Source organism: Misgurnus anguillicaudatus, chromosome 24 (assembly GCF_027580225.2).
Source record: "Misgurnus anguillicaudatus chromosome 24, ASM2758022v2, whole genome shotgun sequence".
Lineage (NCBI taxonomy): Eukaryota > Metazoa > Chordata > Actinopteri > Cypriniformes > Cobitidae > Misgurnus > Misgurnus anguillicaudatus.
In genome coordinates, this window is record NC_073360.2 from 9,707,967 (window position 1) to 9,731,694 (window position 23,728).

The 23,728-nt window shown below is 38.2% G+C and overlaps 1 protein-coding gene across 1 annotated transcript in view; it reads left to right on the plus strand.

Moving 5' to 3' along the window:
• Positions 1 to 23,728, plus strand: part of foxo1a (forkhead box O1 a) — a 47,452-nt gene that overhangs the window by 16,596 nt on the left and 7,128 nt on the right. The gene's annotated exons all lie outside the window — the stretch shown is intronic.

Consider the following 23,728-nt stretch of genomic DNA (forward strand, 5'->3'; position numbering starts at 1 on the left):
GTGTGAAGCGCTTTACGCATTTCTTGGAAACTACAGCGGTGTGTGTGACAGACTTAAGCAATCATCTGTAGTTAGTCACGTATTTGCGCAATAATAAATTTATTTACACACTGTCTGCTATCGTCAACTGTCTTTTGTTCTGCCAGTTATCTTTTATATGACTTCCTTTAAACATCTAAAGAGACCTGCACTGGTGACTTTTTATCGATTTTAAAGAAAGACAAATCCACAGCATAAAATAGTAGCTTTATAGTCTCAAATAGCTCATATTTGAGTTGAATATTTAATAGCGCTTACATTTCGAAAGGAGCTCAAATGCAAACCCTGCAGGCAAACCACCTAGCGTGACAGCGTGAAGTAAAGTTCAAGAACGTTAACTTGTGTTATAATGAACCTTTGTCAAAGATAATAACTCATTCTCTCTCGTTTAGTCAAAATAGTACCGAATACTAGTGAGGACAAGCACCGCTGCCAAATATCAGACTGATGTCTAGTCAGAAGGTTAGTAGAGCACCCAATTCATACTATAAGCTTTCAGTACAAGCACCCATGTTACGAACTTGCGTGACAGTTAGCCTCTATACGGCGCTCAAATGAGGTCTCCTGCGGGCTGGCTGCAATAACACCCTAGAGGCAGACATCTGTTAGGCTACACTTCACCACTGTACCGTAGCCTAGCTTATATAGCTAGCGCTCAGACCCACCTCTGAAACCCTGCCTCACCTCAATGACATAAAGTAGTGTGTCGAACCCACACAGGTCCTTTATCTAAAGCCATAGCAAAGAAGCCATTTTTAGCCGAGCACTTTACGTTACAAACGTGGCTCTGTCTGTACACAGGGGCATTCAAGTTGACTGCATATGCGATACTCACTTAACTCCATTAAACAGCCATCTGGAAAAATGTCACTTTGCTAGTTTTAATGTATGTTAACTTGAGCTGTTGCGGTCAAAAGTTCAAAGGTCTGTGGGAGCCCAAAAGTGTCTGACGGTTCAAACCTTACAGAAAGCTATACAAATTCACCATTTGTGTTTCTGATAAAGGCTACATACAGTATGCTGTGAATGCAATTGTAATATGACAGTACTGTGCATTAGATTTGTTGATTTCGCAATGACAGAGGGACCATATTTATTTTTTAGTCTTTTTATTAGATAACAACCAGAAACTGTGTATGCAGCATTAAAAACTAAATAAAATGATAAGCTAAAGTGTCAAGTATTTAGTGTGACCTTCTTTTAAATTTAAGCAATAGTAGGAACCTGCAGGCTCTCTTTAAAACTAAATGAAAGCCTAATTACTAATTCTAATCTAATGACTTCAGGACTTTCGTCTCCTTAAAAGAGTTCAAAATGTGTTTAGTACCAAGAGAGTTTAACATTTTGTGTACATAAATCCTGTTTTCAGTCTGTTTCTTTATAAAAAAAAGTAAAAAATAAATATGAATGGTCATTAAAACTTTGCTTAACTTTGCTTTGAAGTTTCACAAAATGACTTTCAGGAAAATTTTCTTGTATAAATATATAAACATACAAATATATCAAATGAAAGAACAGACCATCTGTTTTCAAACAAACAAACAAAATGGGGAAAAAGCGTTTCATCCTATCTTCATTTGTTCTCTTTTTATAACCTCTCAAATAGGGCTGAGTATTGGCACGGGCCTCACGATACAATACGTATCACGATACATGGGCATGATATGATACAATACGTTGCGTGTTGCGATACATTGCAATATTTTTTCTTTTCTTTTTATCAAAAATGTAAAAAGAAAGAGAGATGATTTTTTTTCTTCTTAAAGCCAACGTGCATCCACACGTCGGCTTTGAAAGCTGCAGGCATTTTTTCATTTTCTGCCATTTCTGACTCCCGCCAACTTCTGAGACATTGGCCAAATGGTCGTATATGACAGACAAATGGACAGAGACAACTACAGCGGAGGAGGAGGTCGTTTGACGCGCACAGACGTATTTAAAAAAAAATGATAGTATAGATTGAAACATCGATAAACATCGTGGAAAAATGTATCACAATAGTTAGCTGTATCGATATTTTTGCACAGCCCTACTCTCAAATATGGGTAGGTTTTTTCAAAAATACACAATTTTGAGCAAAAAGCTAAAATAATTGCATAATTGTAACGTATTTTGTTAGAGAGCAGATTCAGAACGATTATCAAAACATACACATAGTTTAAAATGTTGTTAAATTAGTTTTTGCTTTAGTTTTATATAAATTGGGTAATAGCGCCATTTAGTGAATAATAGCGGAATTACAGATTACCGTAAAAACTCGCCAATGGTGGGGAAATGTTTTCTCTTAATTGTCGAGATAACTTGTCAATGGCGGGGAAAGAGTTAAACAACAATGCCAGTGGTGGTAGCCTAAAGCCCGGAATACACTGCAGGATTTTGGCACTCCTATAAGATCATTACCTTATCACACTGTGCGACATGGATCGTCTAAACTTGGGTACGACAAGCATGTAGACCGTACGATAATGACACGGAAGCTTCGGCGACTGCGTCACACGCTAGCACAACATCACCAGCATGCGCTAGTGGTAAACTAATACCGGTACGCAGCTCGTAGCAACAAACACACTGTGCGGTGTTCATGCTGAACTATCATAGGCTATCTTTGGATGCAAGACCGGGGAAAACTGGGGTCTTTGAACCCCTCTCACTGTACAACATAGAACCATCGATGAAGAGCCATGATCACAGAAATCACAATGATTGTTTCACGATGGCAATCTTTCATCTGGGACAGCCAATAATTGTGCCGTGTATCCCAAGCTTAAGACTTTTGCGCAATACTTTATGTAGTATTGAGTAAGGGGGGCGATAAACCAGTAGGTATGATAAACTGGACTATCATCTCTTTTGAGGTTACGCAACCATGTCACGTTGCTCTGTGCGTGGTCACGAAGACATATATGTATTTAAGCACCACAGTTTTAAATCAAGTGATTCGAAGCCATCGAAACACAAACAATAGTACTAAATGTGCGTACTGATTCTGTGTGAGAGGATCGTGCAAAGCGCGCATCCACTGCTTATTGAACTCGTGAGCATTTTTGTCGCTTTATTGGCCTTAAATACACACATGCAACAAAATGCCTGTCTTTGCAAGTATCCTCATAAACACGACCATTTAGGTCTGAAGAGAAAGTAAACAGCTCAAAAGGAATGTGTAACAGTATACTGGATCCGGACTTTGGTCTTAAAGGGGAAAGTAACCTAATTTTGCTCCAGTTTCTCTCACTGATCTTGACTAAATTATCTTTTTTTTACCTTTAATAAGATGCATATCGTTATGATATAAGCCTAATCCTATCGTGATATAAGATTTTTGTCATATCGCCCATCCCTAGTATTGAGATATAACTATAAATTCTAATGACTAGGTCTTTTCCAGGTATTACAGACAAAAAAACCTTGTAATGTGTCCCTGTAATATACTTCGCTTTGAATATAAGCATCACATAAATGTCAAATTAGTCATAATAAGTAGCAGAGCACCAAGCATGTATTTGCCTTTGACATAGTTCAACCTCTAAATTTTTAGCCCTGCGTCTTGCCATTTAAAATAAACAACCGAACTTATCTCGCATCAGAAAATACAAGGCCAAGTTGGCACAGGGCCTTCACTGCAGATCAAACCACCACGTAAAGGTCACATCGATGCGTTTCCTGCCCATGGGGGAGTATCTGCAAGCTGCAAAATGTGTGAGAAAATAAGTGTGAAAGGTGCTATATCTGTTTTCTTCCGAAGCGGCCTGATTCTGGCAGAAGTCTCAGTTTGATTCATCACCTGCACTTGCTGACGTCGACCCGATTCGCGGGGTAGCCTAGCTTGCTTGACACCAAACCACACTTTTCCACCACAGAACTAAAATATATATATAATTTCTCCACTTCATGAAGAGCTGGTGTTGTTTGTGCACTCTTGAGAAAGGTCACTTGGATTAGCCAAATAAATCTAGCTTTTCCATAGAGGGGTGTTTAAGTCCAAAACAGGGCTTGTATTTATATCGTTAGGGTGTTTTCGGTCAGTACAGCTGGGCAAATGTTCAAAGGAAATGACTTTTTGATAAAGGACCTTAAAATATACCCTGCTCTAGATTCATTGTTAGGAATACTGTTTTTATCTCAATGTATGCCGTCAGAAATCGTTGTGTTTTGGAGATTTCCTTTCTTCTCATTTTTTTTGCCGCTATTCGACGGCTGTGTTTTGATTAGGAAGCGTACCCGTCCTTCTCAGTTGTCGGCTGCTACTTGCCCTTGTGAGGTGCGCTGTGTTTTTGCGCAGAGCAGTGACATTAGCTGGATCCATATCAGCGCTAGCCAGCACTTCCTACATTAATACAATGGAAAGGAAGTCAACTAATAGTGCTGCTCTCGATGGCTTTGCTTTGCTATTTGAAACCCCGTTAACCTTCCTGCAATGATTTTGTATCTCACAATGAGGCCACTGAGGGCACAACATCATTCATATTTACACATTTACGCTTCTTTTGTACTCTTAATTCCTGTGTTGATTTATTTCCAATTAAAAAAGAAAGTTGGTCCAGGACATTTTGAGGGGGCATTTTTTTAAACAGTCTAAAGGCCTAAGTTTACATTACATAAAGCATAATTTGCTATTTAAAGTCAAAGGCTGTTGATGTTCAAGCTTCTTATTAAACAAAAAGTCTATACACCCCTCAGTACAAGATTAGCCATCAATGGTTTAGCTAATTGTTCTGAAATGGTTTTAGAGAAATAAGATTGGCGTATTGACCTCATTGTGATGATTTCAGATCACCGCAATGATTGCACATCTCTCTAAAAAACACAAGGGGGAGCTGCAGCCCCTGTACAACAAAACAGTATCAGATTACTTTTAAATATATGTTATGTGTATTAATATTTTCTGCCAGGTAAAGTTTGCAAAAAGATTTAATTTAAATAATCACAACAATGTGTGAAAATTATTTTATAAACAAAGAAAAAAATGTATGAGAATTAAATGTCAAAGCAATAAAATAGTCAATTAATCGTCATAATCGTCACAATTTATCAGACAATTAACTTTCAGCCAAATTTCATAATCATGACAGCCCTATATACCACTAACCTCCTCGTTGCCCCGGACTCGTGTTTCATTTCAGTTCTTTTCTCTGATTTTGACCCTACAAGAGGCTAAAACTGCAAACTTTATAACCTAGAGCCAAAATTATTTAATGGAAAATCTTATTAGTTACTAGTTTACATAACATGGAAGGACTGCCTCAGGATGACATTGTGGTTTTGGTACATAAAAAAACATGTTTTTGCTACTAAACACTCAAAAAGTACCCTTTGGCAGGCGATAAAGTGCTCGGCTTATGCTCGGATGGGTTAGCTGACAGATATTGTTTTGGTTGTGTGTACACAAAATCTTTTTGCAGATGTTAGGGAAGTAGATTGCCAGGAGCTCCTTAGTCATGGCAGACCCCCCCTCCCCTATTTTTTGAATGCTCTCTGCCTACTGCACTGCCTGGGATAAAACACAATATCAAATTAAAAACTACATGCAAATTTACTGTAAATGAAACTGCATTCGGTTTCAATTATGACAATTAAACCTGACATCAACTGTACCAAAAATGTATTTTCTCAAGCTTGAATCACGCTATGCATATGCGTAAACTTAGCACTACACAAAACACTGTACAGAGCCCCTCCTTTTAAGAATCAGCCAATCATTAACAGTTAATGATTGGCTGGTTTTAGTTGAAGGCCGGACTTGTGTCGCAAAAGGCCTATATTGAGGAATTCCCTTTCCCCATTCATAGTAGCAGCATATTGTTGATATCTACGTTTTTTGTTAGAATACGAGACTAAAATACCAACCTCACTAGCCATGTTTCCATCACCATGATTTTATGCTCATTTTGAAGTATCGCATTAACGAAAAATGATGGATATGCCCAATTTCGAGTAAAAATCCCTTAATTCGTTTTTAATTCACTTGAGGTGGTTTTTGATTTATGCGAAAAGATTAAATGTGAATAATGGGAGATGGAAACACATTTGCCGATTAATTTTAATGTAGCGAACATTAAACCTACGTGACTGATCGTCTAGCTGTTTCCACTGGAGTTCTCTTATGGGGCTCAACGTTGTCGTAATGCCCTTGCTGCTAGTGCCTGCATCAAAAATTACTATGTTATCAATACCACCGTAATTTGCTCAAACAACTTGATGGAAACACAACTAATTAGCATTTCTTTGTTTTTCTTTTTTTGCGAATTTCGAAAAGATTCGTTTCACGTTTGGATTGAAACCCAGCTAGTCTTTATTTAACAACCGCCTTATTGTGACGTACAGTTACGGGTAAGGGATAAGCGCCCTCTAGGGGCCAGCAGTTTATTACAACCTGTGGTTAAGTTTCAAGGTTGTTTGTCTTATGCGTCAGATTAGACACATACATTTCTGCATCTGTAAAATTTGAAATGGTTTCATAAACATTTATGGTTTTTAGGATATTGTGGAGCATCTAACCTCACTACCCTAAACCCAACCACTTCTCAACTATATAAAATGGCCAATAAACCAAACTATTAAAGTATTACAAACAACTTGTGTTACAAACCTTGCAAGTTGAAGCCGTAAGATCACTTTATATTAGGAACTCTTTACATTATTTTGATATAAAGCCGGTAAATTGGATTCTCCTGCATATAACTAAAGTTTAACTAAATGCAGTTTTGTTTTCTTTTTATTCAATTTTGGTGTGTTACTTTTAAAAAGGTTTGATTATTGTAATGTTTTGTAGTTATTGGTTTGTAGTCCATGTCAGATTCATTAAATTAAAGAAACTGTTGTTAATAGAATTATTCAAAATCTTTTTATTTTTGGGGTTTCGATTTTCGGCCAAGTGCGTCCAGAATTTTTATGTTTTATGTAGCGTGTGAAAGGTGCGCGATCTTATTTCATAAATTGCCCTTCAAAGTAATCAGGACTGAAGTAGTCAAAAGTGGACAAAAGAGACGGATTTAAATATTACAGGATTAAACGTTTTGTTTCTCTCTCTTCCACATATACTCTCTGCAGTATTTAAGCAGCCTCTCAGTGATAAATCTAAGAGCTACACTGAAGTCGGCATTTTGATAAATGCAAGTTATCTTTGTGTGCTAAAAAGGCACACAAGTTCATTCCCTTTTTTGCCAAATAAATGAAAAGCATGTTGAAATCCTCAATGTTTTCCCTCTTGCTGTATCAAAATCTCACCTGGCTTTCCTCAGGGATGGTCCCGATAATGTGCTTAAAGTCAAATTCAGTTTGTGCATGATTACATGATATAACTTTTTTAATACTGTAAACCTAAATTATGAAAATGAATACATTAATAAGATAATAAATTTCTGGAGTGTAAAAAATTAAAAGAAAAAATAACAACAAGAACTGTACTGAACCGAGAACCGTGAACATAAAACCGTGATACGAACCGAACCGAGGGTTTTGTGAATCGTGCCACCCCTAAATGGTACACACCCCAAAGTAAACAATGGCGCGAGTTATCGTCTCCAACGTAAATCTCTTTTCTTGGACTACAACAAACACACGGATTGTAGGCAACAGTTTACTTCCTGGGATTTATGATGTAGACAAGACCGACATTATCATAATTCCTCCCGCTTTGATTCACAGCCTGTAAGTTAACTCCTGTCAGCATTGCATTGTAAGCGAATCTTTCAAACATGGTAAGGAGCGTCACATTTCCTGCTGACGTCAGATCGATGTTGTACAAAATCCTTGCGTTTCAGGAAGAGAGGAAAATCTGGAGCTACAAAAATGTACGGTATGTGGAAAATAATGTGTTTTTTTAACCATAAACCACGTGAACACATTGTATTATACCAAATACACTAAATAACATTGTTTAAAGCAATGATATAGGTACCCTTTAATTAAACATCTGTGGGTCGTATTTGTGGGAATAGACCAATGACTTGAATAATCATATGGATTGGAGAATAGGTTCAAATGTTTTTTTATAGGAGTGGGCTTGTATGTCTTGACTTGAAAGTTGTCGTTTAATTTCCAGTCAAAACACATTTTACACTAAAGCTACCAACCACTTGTAATAATGCTGGACTCTAACTATACCCATTAATAGTTCAGACTATTTTGAGTATAAAGCTAATGAGATTTATTCCAGGAAAAATGAAGCAATGCACTGAGTCTCCTTCACATGAGAGAAAATTGGATTGAGGAGCCGCACACTGGGCGCTCTGTCTAGCGGGTTTCTCCTTGCCCAAAATTCAATTAGGAGGAGCTGACATCACTGCGTCACATAGGTTTCCTTTGTGTCACCACCTTTGCAGCACGAGAGCATGTGATCAGCTGGCCCATCGTCCGATGCGTGTGTCATAGCGGTGCGTTTCATAAGCAAAAATGAGAGGGTGAATGGAAAATCATTAGCCTCTTAACACAAGATTGTCATGTCTAGAATATAACTGTCGTGTTGAAGTTCTCTCTTTATCTCAATCTCTCAACAAATTTCTCCCGTGAGCTTCACCTCACAAACCAGATCATTTACAACAGACGCCAAACAGGCCATTGCAGATAAAGATTCCCCATGCCGGTGTCTTAAAGTGTATTTTATTGGACTGCGGTTGTTTTATTTCCTTAAGGAATTCTTTTTATTTGGCTGACACTTTTAAAAAGTCAAAATGGATTTAGTCTTGGAGTGTTTATAAAAGATGTTTAAAATGTATATAGTTATACATTAGTAATATTTTAATGTATATAGTTTTATTTCTTAAAAAAGTTTTTTGGGCATGAAAGTCGACTTGTCATTAAATCTCAAACGAATAAATTGCATACATTGCAAATGTGACCCTGGCTGTGTGTTTTGTACACAAAACTACGGAGCCCCTAAGGGGACATAAAGCAAAAATTAAATAAAGTTTAGTTTCGTGTGCGCACATGAAACTATCAAGTTAAGTTTAAACTAAACTTAAAAAAAATCTGCACATGAAAGTTTCGCGTGAGCACATTAAACTAAACTTTCCATTTTTTTACTCCAATGTCACCTCAGGGGCTCGGTTCAAAACAGCCTAAATTCTGTGAAAAATAATCTTGAAATCTTTAATATTAATGAAATAAGATGACGGCAAAGATTGAAATCATATTGAAATGAATGGCTAAAATAAAAAAAAATCAGTTTTCACAGGCAGGGTCAGCTTACCCTTATTCTAAAAATAATCGGATCCTGTTCTTCAGATGCATGCATGATTTAAACTTAGTTTGCCGGGTAAGTTTTGCAATAATGTAGGCCTTGGAATTTTACCAAAACACTAAGTATAAAACTTCTAACACAGACTTTTAGTAATTTTATAAATAAAAAATCTAAACCATTTAGGAGTCAGTAAAGCGTCAACCAACCACACAAGAAAACCATATTAATTTGCTACATTTCAGTCATGTTACACCCAACTTTCCAAACATGTTACTTTGTTTTTACACCACTGCTATCAGAGTACTGAAATTCACCTTTAGGGATTTCCTCTTGACCTGTCACGTTTCCTTAGCCTGCTTTCCTTTTAAACACATTGTGGTTGCCAGGTACGTAAGGATTGTAATGACGATTGTCATTTCCACCTCGCCGGATGGTTTTTAATGAAAAGAGACCTGTAAATACGGCAGGACGGCAGGCGCTTCATCTTTCCCCATCCGCGGGCCATTTAAGAGCTCCGTTATATTGCCTTTAAAAGTAGGCCAATGTGTATTACTGTGATTGTGCCCTGTTGGCTATATGATAACTTATCAGAGTGCAAACAAATGGATACAACCCAAGCTTGTAGTGACACAACTGTCTCTTTTACACAATAACACTGGGATAGTTATTAGCACTAGACCATAATAATTCCCTATGAGCTGTTCGTAATTTACTATGTTATTATAAAGCACGGTCAAAGTATCCAAGTCTTATGGCAGTGGTCCATAAACATTATTGTGTGCGCATTCCCCCCCGGGGGAAATTCATGACATTAAATAAATCTTATTAATTGATTATTTGTTACCTGAGATATAATTACACACAATTTATGATAAGTTAACATATTTTATCACCAGGAGAACCACTGCCTTAAAGGCACCTAAGCTGATTAATTCAGGAGTAGTTTTATTTATAAGCACACCAAATCAGATCAGTCCGACCTGAAATAGATCCAAAGCTAAACTGGTTCTCTTACAACAGCATAAGCCATGATTACAGGCCATGATCTTTATTTGGAAAGAGGCGGCCCACACCGAAGTCTCGTGTTAGCTATTGATTGGCTGTATTGAGTTCAGCTGGGGTCCAATATTTCATTTCCCTGGAGTGGAATCCGAAGAAGAGAGACAGATTATAGGCCTGGCGGGATCTCATCTGGACCTGGTTCTGATTTGAGAAACATTCTGATCTTGTGAGTCAGGCGGCCCCACAGACACCAGCTTGAACCAGAGTCAGTCAGAATATCAATTTAAAAGTTTTTTCTCTCATTATCAAAGGCTTTTGTTTACATTTATGCATTTGGAAGATGATTTTACTCTACCAAGTGCTTTTACACATTTTAGGATCTTTAAAGGGAATGCATGGAGTTGTTTAATGTTTATTATTGTAGTGACACATTAACCACATTTTCCTTTAAAACCCATACTGTTTTCTTCTTTATATTTTTTTAACTAAAGTTTCTTCTCAAGCTGATTAAGCACACTCGAATCAATTTGTGAATGAATGTGAGATGAAGACTGTTTAAAACTGTGTGTGTGTTCATCGGAGAGAATGAGTGCACAGTATGGGTAATGCGTATTGCTGCTTGGAAGTCTGTCTGTTTTAGTGATTGCACTTTAATGTGGCAATAAATCAATGTCTTCTGCGTTCAATGATATACTTGTGTGGGTGTCTTATCTGTTCCTGTCTCTTTATAATCTACCCATGCGACTGTATACTCGCTCTGTTCAAAGGCGAACCCTTGTGCAGCGTTTGAACATATGATTTAAACTTCTGGCACCCACTTTGCAGGTTTAGACATCCCAGGGAGAGCTGAATAAAAAGCGAACAGCTGAACGATAACTTTAAGACGGATAGAACTTGGCACGGTTATTGGTTTTGGATTTTCATTGTTGTTGCCAGCTGTGGGAATTCCCTTGTTTATAAAATGCAGTTGCATAAGATGCACAAGTTTATTGCTTAATGACCCGCTAACAGGGCAACTACCACAAAAAAAGTTTGAAAAACTGAAGACTGTGGATTTGATACTTAAAGGATTACCAGCAGTATACATTAATATTGCACTCTAAGAAAGGATGTGTTAATTTTAACACATTGCTTTGTGTTATCCTATTTGACACATTATGTGTTATTTTAACACATTATGTGTCATTTTATTTTGATTAGATGTGTTAAAACAACACAAAGTGTGTTGTTCCAAAAATAACACAGATATGTGTTAAGTTATGGACAACACATTAGATGTTATTTTAACACATTCGTTTTTATAATCTCTTCTAATTCTCTCTAAGGATTATTTCTCGGTTTCCATTTCAAGTACCTTTTGCTAATTTTGACTTTCCCACCCCAGCATGTACTGAGACAGCTCTTCCTTTGGTGGTTAATGATCATGGCTGTTGTTGATTCTGTATCTTAAGTCTTTTTGACATCTGCATTTGATGCCATTTCTCACATCATTCTCATTACACTATTATCTGCTCTTGGTACCATTTTGTCTCGAGTTTATCTCTTACATGTTGGACCATCAGTACTACTGTATATTCATCAGGCTAACTCCATTACTGCTTCTGTCGTGTATGGTGTTCCTCAAGGATCTGTTCTTGGGCCTTTACTGTTCTTCGTTTACATGATTCTCCCTAGGCTTTAACTTTCTATGAAGATGACACACAGGTATACTTTAGTTTCAAATGCACCGCTCCTTTCCCTACACATATCATATCAGCCTTCATTGATAAAACATACATGGATGACCAAGATTAACTTTTTATTGGCCCTCCTAAATGTACATCTTGTCTCTGTCATCATTTAGTGGTAGGGCCTTTTGTATTGCTGCCCCCAATCTCTTGAATTCTCTTCCCCAGCATATTCAACACTTTGTATATATAAGTGTTGTTATGTTTATGGATTCTTGATTGTAAGGCGTCCTTGAGTTTGTTGAAAGGCGCTATATAAAATAAAATTATACCCACACCCGACTATGATGATTTACCTGCTAGTAAATGTAAAACTGTGTATATCAAATAAATAGGATGTCTGTATTTATGATCTAGAACAACACCTGTATCTGTTGTGATTCTGAAGTAGACTTTTCAATATACACCATAATGCAATTTGAGCTTGGGAAAATATAAGAAATAAGTGTTAAAAGTTCAAAAATGTAGCTTGTTGTGGTTAAATCATACCTGTTTACTAAGACTGATATAACCTTTTTTTTGCCATTGTTAGTACATCATTTGTCAAAGATACATACAGTATGGGTCACAAGTCCTAACAGATAACAGGACAACATAACATAGATATGGTATGTGAAGTATGAAAATATTTTGCTGACTGTGCAGTTCTCTATCTTGCCTTCGGTCCTGAAGTCAGGGGCACAACTAGGTTTTCTAGGCCCCCTGGTATTTTGTACTCCAGGCCCCATGGCAATATGTTTCAATATTTTAAAAAACATACAATATTGTGCACAAATCTTAAGCCACGACCAGCGTTTTTATTTTAGCAAGTTTCAATGACCATGCATATTTATTTTATGGCCTCTCTAACGCTTGTTTTAATTAAATGTAGTGTATAAAATGTTAAAATAAATAAATGTTCCTAGCTTTGCCTTTATTAAGATACAAACAAAAAATACAGTAAATATATACACTATTTTTATATCCATAAAAATGTTAATATTGAAATATCTTATTCATTTAAAAGAATGAAAAAATACATCCTTGGAAATATTACAAAATGGATAAATATCAGGATGAGTAATTAAAAGAAATTTCAATTTTAAATTATTATAAGTTAGTTGTAGAACCATTAAACAAAACATGAAACATAAATCAATTTAAAAAACAAATGGGTAACTAGCTCTCTTGTAATTTTTTACGTTTTTTTTTTACTCGGGTATCCCAATATCCCATGTCGTGCCATCCACCTGATACGTATAACATTCAGAACGGTGAATGGTCGCATGCATTTCTAAATAAAGTCTAAAAGGGACACACATGCACAATTGACACAGTCTGGGGTTATTCATTATAGAGCTCTTGTTCATGATAATAGATTATTATGCAAAAATGCCATTTACATACTAAAATAATACAGGAAAGTATGGGGTTCTGCTGCCCCCCTCTCTGCGGGCCCTTAGGATTATCTTAACCTATTTCAGTGCCCCTGCCTGAAGTACGTCATATTGGTTTGACAGACGTACTGAAGCGCATGGGACCTTCACATTGGAGGTTAATTGGCGATATCATTAATTTATGCCCTCGAGATTTTCACAGTAATAAAACAAAACTTTGACTGAAGAGATACAGATAGACAATATATGATATGAAGTAGTCTCAAGGTAATAACAGTCCATTCTTACTTAAAGAGGAAAAATGTCCCACGAACCTATTGGTGTAGATAGTCTGGGTAGACACATATTTAACAATAATGAATAGCTTTGAGGTATAGAAGTGCAGTTTGTTCAATAAACCCTTATTTAAAAAACATGCAGAATGAACTTCTGTGTAAGAACCAAGGGCCGTTCACATTATAACGATAACTATAAAAAAATAAAAATTGATTTTTGGGCACAACCACTTATAGGGTTTACAAAGAATGGGGTAAAAATGGAAAAACATCCAGTATGCGGCAGTCCTGTGGGTGAAAATGGCTTGTTGATGCTAGAGGTCAAAGGAGAATGGGCCGACTGATTCAAGCTGATAGAAGAGCAACTTTGACTGAAATAACCACTCGTTACAACCGAGGTATGCAGCAAAGCATTTGTGAAGCCACAACACGCACAACCTTGAGGTGGATGGGCTACAAGAGCCCACCGGGTACCACTCATCTCCACTACAAATAGGAAAAAGAGGCTACAATTTGCATGAGCTCACCAAAATTGGACAGTTAAAGACTGAAAAAATGTTGCCTGGTCTGATGAGTCTCGTGCCTTGTTACCACTGTGCAGGCTGGTGTTGGTGGTGTAATGGTGTGGGGGGTGTTTTCTTGGCACACTTTAGGCCCCTTAGTGCCAATTGGGCATCGTTTAAATGCCACGGCCTACCTGAGCATTGTTTCTGACCATGTCCATCCCTTTATGACCACCATGTACCCTTCCTCTGATGGCTACTTCCAGCAGGATAATGCACCATGTCACAAAGCTCAAATCATTTCAAATTGGTTTCTTGAACATGACAATGAGCTCACTGTACTAAAATCAATGCCATGTAGAATTAAGGCAGTTCTGAAGGCGAAAGGGGGTCAAGCGCAGTATTGGTGTGGTGTTCCTGGGGATCCTTTAGGTGAGTGTAGCTTGCTTGATGTTGATATTTGTGTAACCATGTATGATTTTTGTTTTTCTGGAATTAAAATGCATTTATTTAGTAAATGTTTGTTAATGTTTAAGTTTATGCTAGCAGATGGACTAAAACTATAAACTCTCCTTTTGATTACTTATATTTTATTAAAGTGTGGTTTCTATCCTGACTTAGGTCTGAAATGACTAAAAAAGTGATGGACGTTTAATAATTTACTCTGTTCATCAGAAATGGTCACGCTATAATGTTTACTTATGAAGTGAACACGTCTTATTTTACGAATGTAGTCATCAAATAATGTCATGTCTGGTTTAAAAGCCACACGCAACTGAATATTTGAAAGTTTTATGACATCAAATTCGGCCCCACCCATAGGGTTACAGTATTTGTATAGACGTCGGGTTAGCGGTCAGCAGGAGACATGACACATCTTAAATGCCACAATCTTGTATTATATTCTAACTGTGTTATTTGTTAAAAACAATAAGCAGCCATTATTTCCCGTCACAATGACAATGTAAAGCATATTGATATGGTACAATTAGGATAGTAATGAATAGTGTTCAATATCCCATATATTATATTTATTCACAATGATAATCATAATAAGCACATTAGCATGCTAGGCTGTTTATTCTTGCCAATGATCATTAAAGGATCTTTCCTCGGTGCATTAATGTCAAACTTTGTTGTTGTATTATAATGACTTCATAAGTAGCTCATTCGATTTCATAGCCCCTACTTTCTATTGTATGAATTCAAATCAAGAAGATAGAAGAGAATAGTAACTAAAAGGGTCTCTTCAGGATTAACACGTTGAAACAGTTGGGTTTGTTTCCACCTGACGACCTCACTTTTGAGACTTTGGCTATACTTAGTAAATGTGAGACCTGCTGAGCTAGTGATGAGTTAATGACAGGTCTGGGCGCTCTCTCTCCGTCTCCTCCTAACCACACTCACACATTCTTAACGTCTGTCAGCCCTGTCTTCACCAGACATGACCCAACACGAGCCCAAGACACAAAACCCGTGCATAATCAGACCCTCGCATTACATGACACTTTGTTCTTTAATGGAGTCCTGAACGTTTCGAGGTGCATTTTCGGCACCTTCGTGGCCTCTCGATTCTCTCGTGCAGAGGTGTCACGACATCTGGCTGCGCTAAACCGCTTTGAAGTTCCAACAAGAGCGAGGTTGTCTCATCAGCATAATTGCGTGCAGTTCAGGTTATTTTTCTGTCTTCCCTGACGTCTGAATATGTTGGCTGGAGACCGTCTGAATGTCTTTTATCCACTAACGGTGCTCTCTCATGTGGCAACGTCTGAGTCACACTGGCCTCAGTTCTTCTTCATCATCTCTTCCTGTGGAGTTTTTCGTTTTAAAGTGAAGACGATGTGACCTTTTTTATTTCTTCTGTTAAAACTTGCTCCTGCATCTGCAGGCCTACGTAAACAGACATTACAGCTTTGTTTGTTTTGTAAGTTAATGGCTTCATTGCATTTGATTGAAAACCTTCTTCTGTGTAATTGTTTATATACTTGCAGTACAAAAACTATATACTATGTTGGAGCCGATGGTGTAGTGCGCAGCGTTCCGACATGTGGTGCTTTCGCACTATCGGCGAACCGAGTTCAATTCCCGACTCGTGGTCATTTGCCGATCCCGTACCCCTCTCTCTCCTCTCTGTACTTTCCTGTCCTCTCCTACTCACTGTCAAATAAAGGCAAAAATAGGCATAAAAACCCCCTATATACTGTATACTTTAAAAATCGGCGTAGCTCTGTAACCTCAGATCAAGAAGGTCTCTGGTTTGAGCCCCGGCTAGGTCAGGTGGCCTTTTTGTGACTGCGTGGGTTTACTGAGTGTTCCGGTTTCATCTCACAGGCTAAAAACTTGCAGGTCAGGTGAATCGGAGATGCCAAATTGTGCCTCCCCCAACTTGTATGGACTAACTAGTTCTTGCCATGAATATAGCCATAGATGCCAGAATGGTGTTAGGAAAAATAAACAAACTTACTTGGAAAATAGGCTTACTTAGAGTCAAGTAGGTGATTTTGCCAAGAAATATTTTTGGTATTCTGGTTAAAATCTCTTCACATCCTTAAGCCAATCACTAAGTATAGTGGTCTAAATATTTTTATAATAAAACTGTATTCTGTGGAATGTACAGAACCATAAAAATGTTCATCCAATGGTTGCATTCGGTCCGATTAGATTGATTGGATGTTCTGCCTGTCTGTCAAACAATGTGCTTGCATACTCCATGCACACTGCGCCGACAATATTTCATTATCAGCAGTGTTGATAACTACTTTTCAGCTGTTTTCGCTTGTTTTTTTAGTGGGTTAAATCTGTCAGCTGTCAATTTTAAGATGATTTTATTTATGAAGGCAAAGTTTGTGTTTTTCTGCAAAGAACAGTGGGCTGTAGTTTTGACTGGCCCTTGGTCTGGTTTTGGCAACCCTGCATGTTCCATTATGCCATGCAGACTAAGTAAAAATGAAAGGCAAACAGCTTACCTTACGTTCCTCCTGAACTGATGACAAAAGAAAAAGATGTTAAAAATGAGGTCTTATGCTGTGTTTACACCAGCCGCGGTAGAGGCATCAAGCGTGAGTAATTTCAATGTTAAGTCAATGTGAAGATGCGTTGACGTGCGTCTGGAGTTCTTGTGGCGCGAATTTCCGACAGACGCGTGAATGGCGCAAATTGAGCACGAATGGTGTTTTTGTGTTTATTTTACGTTTGATGAGAATTCGCAGCTGATGCCCGAGTTGAAAAAATTTAACTTTGGCGGATTTCCGCGCCGCATTAACCAATCAGAAGCCTGCTTGCTACTGCAGCCCTGCCCGGATTCACTCATTCAACCTAAAGGAACACTTGATACGCACCCGGAGCTACATGACACAAGTTCTTATTTCTATAGAGACAGGAATTAAAAGGACCTCGCTTGGAAGAGTGTCAGTGAGGACATTGTGCAACCTGGTAAGTTGTAATACACATTTCACTTTTGAGTCACGTGACGTTTATTGACCCGCGCCGTTTATTTTTCCCCTATAGTAAGGTGACCAAATACAAACCGGTAACTCTCTCGATGAATGCACGATCAACATCAGCCATCTTGCAAACAGACAACCGCATAGCACTTGCCCCTCCCACAAGAAGCGTATTTCGCCTCTGACGCGCGTCAAATGCTTGCTTTTTCCGCGCGTCTAGAGCGAATGCATTCAAAATGTTCAAGTGGCAAACTAGACGCGGTAGATGCGATTTTGACGCCTCAAACGCGGCTGGTGTAAACGCAGCATAAGACACAGTTATGAAGAAAAAAACCTGGACTAAGACATAGCTAAAGGCGGAGTTCATGTGTTTTGGAAGAAGCGTGGCTTTGGAGAGCGCTCTGAAGGGAAGGTGGGATCTTATTCAAAGCTAGCTTGCTATGGCTAGCCTTTCCAAACTTGCCTATCCTACTTTTAAATTACAAATGAAGTTTAAACTAAAGGCTAGTTGCAGTGAGCCCTTTGACAAGTACACCATAAGTTCCTGTTTCTCTGAAAGAGAGAGAGAGAGAGAGAGAGAGAGAGAGAGAGAGAGAGAGAGGGAAAGGGTGAAAGCTGTAGAACAGTGTGGTCTTTCAGGCTTCTTGGAGGGACGGACTAAAGTAAGGAGAGAGAGAGAGAAATAGAAATGGGACTCTATGTCCTTGGCTTTGCATTCACCCAAACACATGACCTCCAGCTGCCTGCCTGAGTTTACAGTGACAAATTCAAACATACGCACATGTACATTTACTGCGTCACATCAAAGCTCTCACATTTTAACCTGTACAGAAACGTGCCCACAGAACATACCTGGAAGGTTAAATAGGCTAAATTAACCGAACAAGCCAACTAGCGTGAAGTTCGGATACTCGTCATTCCATTGAATTACAAAAATACAGAAGCAGCATATAGCGGACTCATACGGCTGTAAACGGTAATGATGTCTCTTGCCTCATAAATGTCAAAATTAATTCATATTGACTTACAAGGCGCACATGACTATAAGACACAGCACCAGCCAAGATATGAAAAACCGCGGCTTATAGACCGAAACCTGTAGAAAGCTATCCATTAGCATTCATCTGCCTTTTGAATCATTACATTTGTGGTGATATTAGCTGATTTTGAGCATAACCAACACAATCAGTTGTTGGCAGTTTGTACTTCCTAAGTGGCTAATCTATATCTGATTTGTACGTTTTAGTACGATCTATGTTTGCCGTATTGATGTTATGTTTAGGGTGGGGCTTTATTATTGTTTTTTCTAATAAACATATTCATATTCAATCCAATCTTGTGAAAACTTATGAATCTGTGAGATCAAGCTTGTAAAACTTAAAGAAACACACTGACCATCAAAATGATGGGATCTAACTTATTATAAGACTATAAGCGGCATGGATGCTGTTTTACCTAATTAAATAGTTTTTTCTTAAAGGAAAACACCACCACTTTTCAATATTTTACCATGTTCTTATCTCAACTTAGACAAATTAATACACACCTAACTTTTTTTCAATAAATTCACTTAATCTTTGTATAGCGCGTCGTGAATGTGTTAGCATTTATCCTACCCCCATTCATTCCTTGGGATCCAAACGGGGATGAATTTAGAAGCCACCAAACACTTCCATGTTTTCCCTATTTAAAGACGGTAACATGAGTAGTTACACGAGTAAGAAATGGTGGCACAAAATAAAACACAAATTTTTAAGCGAATAAAAATTTAGAACTATATTGTATGGGCGAAAGAGACCTCGGCACGCAGCAGAGTCCTGCACGGGTCCATTTTTGGACATTCCAATTAAAGTGCTTTATTTTTTATCTTGTGTACCTCTCTCAACATCACAACAGCATCATGAATAAGCTAATGAAACAGGCTAAAGTGCACTTTGTTTTGCGCCATTCAACCTGGTACCTGGTAACTATACACAAATAGACCTATTAATGAAAAAAAGAACTACAAAAAATACAACCTACCTACACAACCCCTGCTGTGCTCCTAAGTCTCGTATCTAAATGCTTTCTTAGAGAAGACGTTCCCAGCTTCCGACTATCAACGGCAAAACTTTATGCAACTCCTGCAACGCTCGCTCCAATTAGGCTACGAGAAGAATCAACAAAGGTTGCGCACTGTCACAGTGGTGGTGACGTGAGGGGTCAAAATATCCACCCGCATTCCCGCCCGTGAATTTTAGGAATGTCACAATCCATCCGTTTTAGACACTTTTATGCGGGTATCCGCGGGTACCCGACCCGTTGCAGGACTCTGTAACATCATCCCTCCTGACGACTCCCCCTCTTGCTCAAATTCTGTCAATATTACTGCACCAAAGGTCGAGGTGCTACAAACTAAGTGTTCTTCCGCCATACAAAATAGTTAATCGCCACGTTTTAATATAATTTAATATGGATGTGATGCTCTGTCTCTTAAATGTTCTTTTTTGTAAGTCGCTTCTGATAAAAGTGCTTCCGTAATTATTAGACTGTACGGTCTGGGACACCCATATTATTTTAGGTTTATGTCTGGGTTTTATTATTTAAGGGGGCAGTGGAGCGGGCACGACTCTCTGGGTTTGTGTCTGTGGTTTTTAAGGCTGTGTTTGTTCTCTCTGGAGTGAGAATCACTGTGGTTGGCTCCAGTGCTAAACAGAAGTCTGCCAGCACAGAGGAGGAGTTCAGCAGGGCATCTCTCTCTCTCTCTCTCTCTCTCTCTCTCTCTCCACGTATGGCACGACATTCCAGTCCGCTCTGCACACACACACATACATGCTCAAATACACAACCACTGCTTCCTGAAAGACAGGAAGTGAGGCCGGCTTCCTGTGACGGTCCTCTTTCATGTGGTCACTTCCTGTGTTTGACTCATACTGACGGCTTTCTTCATTGTTCCTGTCTCAGGGGTTTGAAATTATTTATATAAAAGGTGCATCTAAGGGCACTATTTCACGTTTACTGTACATTCCACAACTTGTCTATCTCAGCATTCTTCAAAGTAAACAAACCAAATTTTGGGGCCAAAATTTAATGCTTGGGATAAGTAGATCGCGACCGTTTTGACTCCATTTCCACAACAGTATTTGAAGTTCCTTTACTCTCAATTTCTACCCGATAAAATACCTTGATCTACACAGATGTTGTAGATATAACCACACACTTGAATAACCAAACACTCAAAAAATAACTTAAAGGCGGAGTCCACGATGTTCGAAAAACACTTTGGAAAAGGAGACGGGCCGACTACCAAAACACACTTATAGCCAATCAGCAGTAAGGAGCGTGTCTACTAACCGACATCCTTGCCGGGTTGCGTATGTGTGGGGCGGGTCTATCAACAGAAGGTCCAGATTCTATTGGGGTAGGGGCGTGTTTGTTTAGGTGATTTCAAATATCAACATTGGCTTTCAAACATCATGGAATCCTCCTTTAACATTCAAACTTAATTTTAAAGTTGTTTTAGGTTTAAAGCTTGCATTGTCTTATTTTAAATCATTTTAAGGCCTCATTTAAATAATTTTTTATCTTGACGCCCCCTTAGGAGCTTGTTAAGACCACACCTGGCTGAGAAACAATAGGAACCAATATGAGAACCAATAAAAATATTGATGCTTGCCAGAAACTACGATTACTATGATTTAAGTGATGGACAATTGTGCACTGTTCTAAATTTAGAGCACCGCTGCATCATACAAAAAAAAATCAGGATTACAGAAAAAACAAAAATGCATTATATTATATGTGACTTTTTTGCATAATTCATTGTTTTTATGTAATTCCTGTATTTTAGTTATCACCATGGTCATGAGCTTTTTACAGTACTAGCAAAACAGAAAATATAGACGTTATAATATGATTCATGCAAATAATTTGTACTTTGAACATAACGTCGTGTCATTGTGTGTACTACTGCGGTATCTATGGAATGGCACTATTGTTGCAAACCCAAGATTGCAGGATCTCCACACAACAGGGTTGGAAACCTCAGACAGGAATTTGGATTGGGACACCGTAGCATCCCACTTTCTGTGTACCAGAAGAGATAGAGATAGATACTAGTGGGCTAGCTGTCATTACGTTTGAACTTTGGACACGGTGATTAGCTGGAATGTCGAAGTTCCTGTGTTCCCCTGCCACTAATACATCATCCATTGTCAAAACAGGCTAAAAATGTGTCAATCGGGAAGGAAGCTACAGATCACACAGGATGAGCGTGCTTTGATATCGTTTGGGTTTGCTCAGGGATTTTTTGTGTAAGTTTCTGGGACATTGTTTACAGTGTGGAATAGCTCATTGACCGGTGCTACGGTATTTAGGGGGCACATCGGATACATGTAGTGCAGCATTCCAAAGCGATAAATAGCCACCCTCCTAGCTCTGGTTTTTCATTGTAATGGCAGAGGAGGAATCTGCATTTCATTAGTTTACCACTAAGTCACGAACGCTTTCATAGCACCCAACTGGAGTCCACATCTAAAGGACAGGCAACCTCCAGATTTTCCCACTTGGAATTCTGCGTTCTGCCCTGGTATTCCCCAGAGCTCCTGTTTTCCAGTTAGGAAATCTTCTGATGTTGTGACAAAATTTGTTATGGTATACATGTTGGCGCAAAAGCCATGATTATTTAACCATAGAGCCATTTCATGCAACATGCAAACTTGTGTTTTAAAGCAGTGTCACTGAGTTCATGTTTGGAAGCGATTTTTGAATTTGGTACATATGGACGGTGTTATGGTTAGTGGAGCGACATTACTTAAATGGGTACTGATATGGTTTAGATTCATGTTGCGTGTAGTTCGTAAGAGTCTTCGTGTGTTGGTTGCGATTGATTTAACTTTAGGGTTTTGCTTCTCTCTGAACGGTCGACACACATTGGCCAAATTTGCGATAATTGCCTGTTCATGGACCATCTGGTACATATTGATGTTGCAGGCTGAAATCAGCAGTTTCAGTCTTATTGGCTCACAAATTTGAGCACGGTTTTTATCGGTATGTTAAAAAATGAATGTTCCTAAGTTTCATGGCAGTTCAAATATCGTAGTAGATTGGCCAAATTTTGCACGGATAATGGTACAAGATTAAATATAATTTAAGATTTTAGTAATACTTGTACTTGTACTGCTTTGCTCTTAAAATGCCCTTAAGTCATGGTTTAGTATTCATGGTTGTATTTATTAGATGAGTACAGTGTTAAACCATTGGTTTACTTTGAATTGGGGGCGTGTTAGCTAAAATTATGCTGAAAGCTAAGTGGTACAAGAAAAAAAATCATAAAGAGATATAACCAAAAAAATGCTATTTAATATGCCCTAATCACGGTGCAATTACTACATTGAATCTCAGCCTGTAAACATCATGTTAAAGAAACAATTTTGTCATTTGGTGGTTTTACAGTACATGTCATGTAGGTCCGATAACCTTCGTGTCTAAAGTAGGCAGTTCTTGACCAGAGTACAGTGCAATGTGAACCAGACCTTGGTCATCATCCACTGTTGTGAAACGTTGATCTCTTCCTGGTCATTTTCTTTCTTTTTGTCAGACACGTGTCTGTACGAGCACACAGTTCATATCTAAACTTTTTTTATATATCAGATTTACAAAAAGTAAAAGAAAAGCTTTTTAGTTCACAAACAACCGCAAAGACCATCTTAAGCTGCCATCACATCCTGCAACTATCCATTAACAACTCTAAATTAGACACAGGAGGCATTAGGCCAGCATTTCAAAAATCCCCCATTTTCCTTATCTCTAGGGAAAGTGGTCCTAATGATTGAGATCACCATGACAACGTGCAGTAGGTAATGGGCTCATGTCTGGCTGAATGTTTACCTGGGTTTGCCAGACATTATGGGATGTAGACTCTTTAAACAGATGTAGAAAGCTAAATCTGCACCAGTGGCCACAACTATTCATTGACAAGAGCAGAGAAATGGCTTTAAATGGCCTTAAAGGTGCCAACTAATGCATTGAAATAATTGTTTAATTGTTCTTTGATATCTACATAGAATGTATGTGGCTTTATTAAGTACAAAAAATATCCAGAGATGGTTTTACATGTCCATTTACAACCCCTTAGGATTTGCCTTAAAAATGAAATGGTCTATTATTACCTTATTTGAAAGAGTCATGAATAATAATGTTGAGCT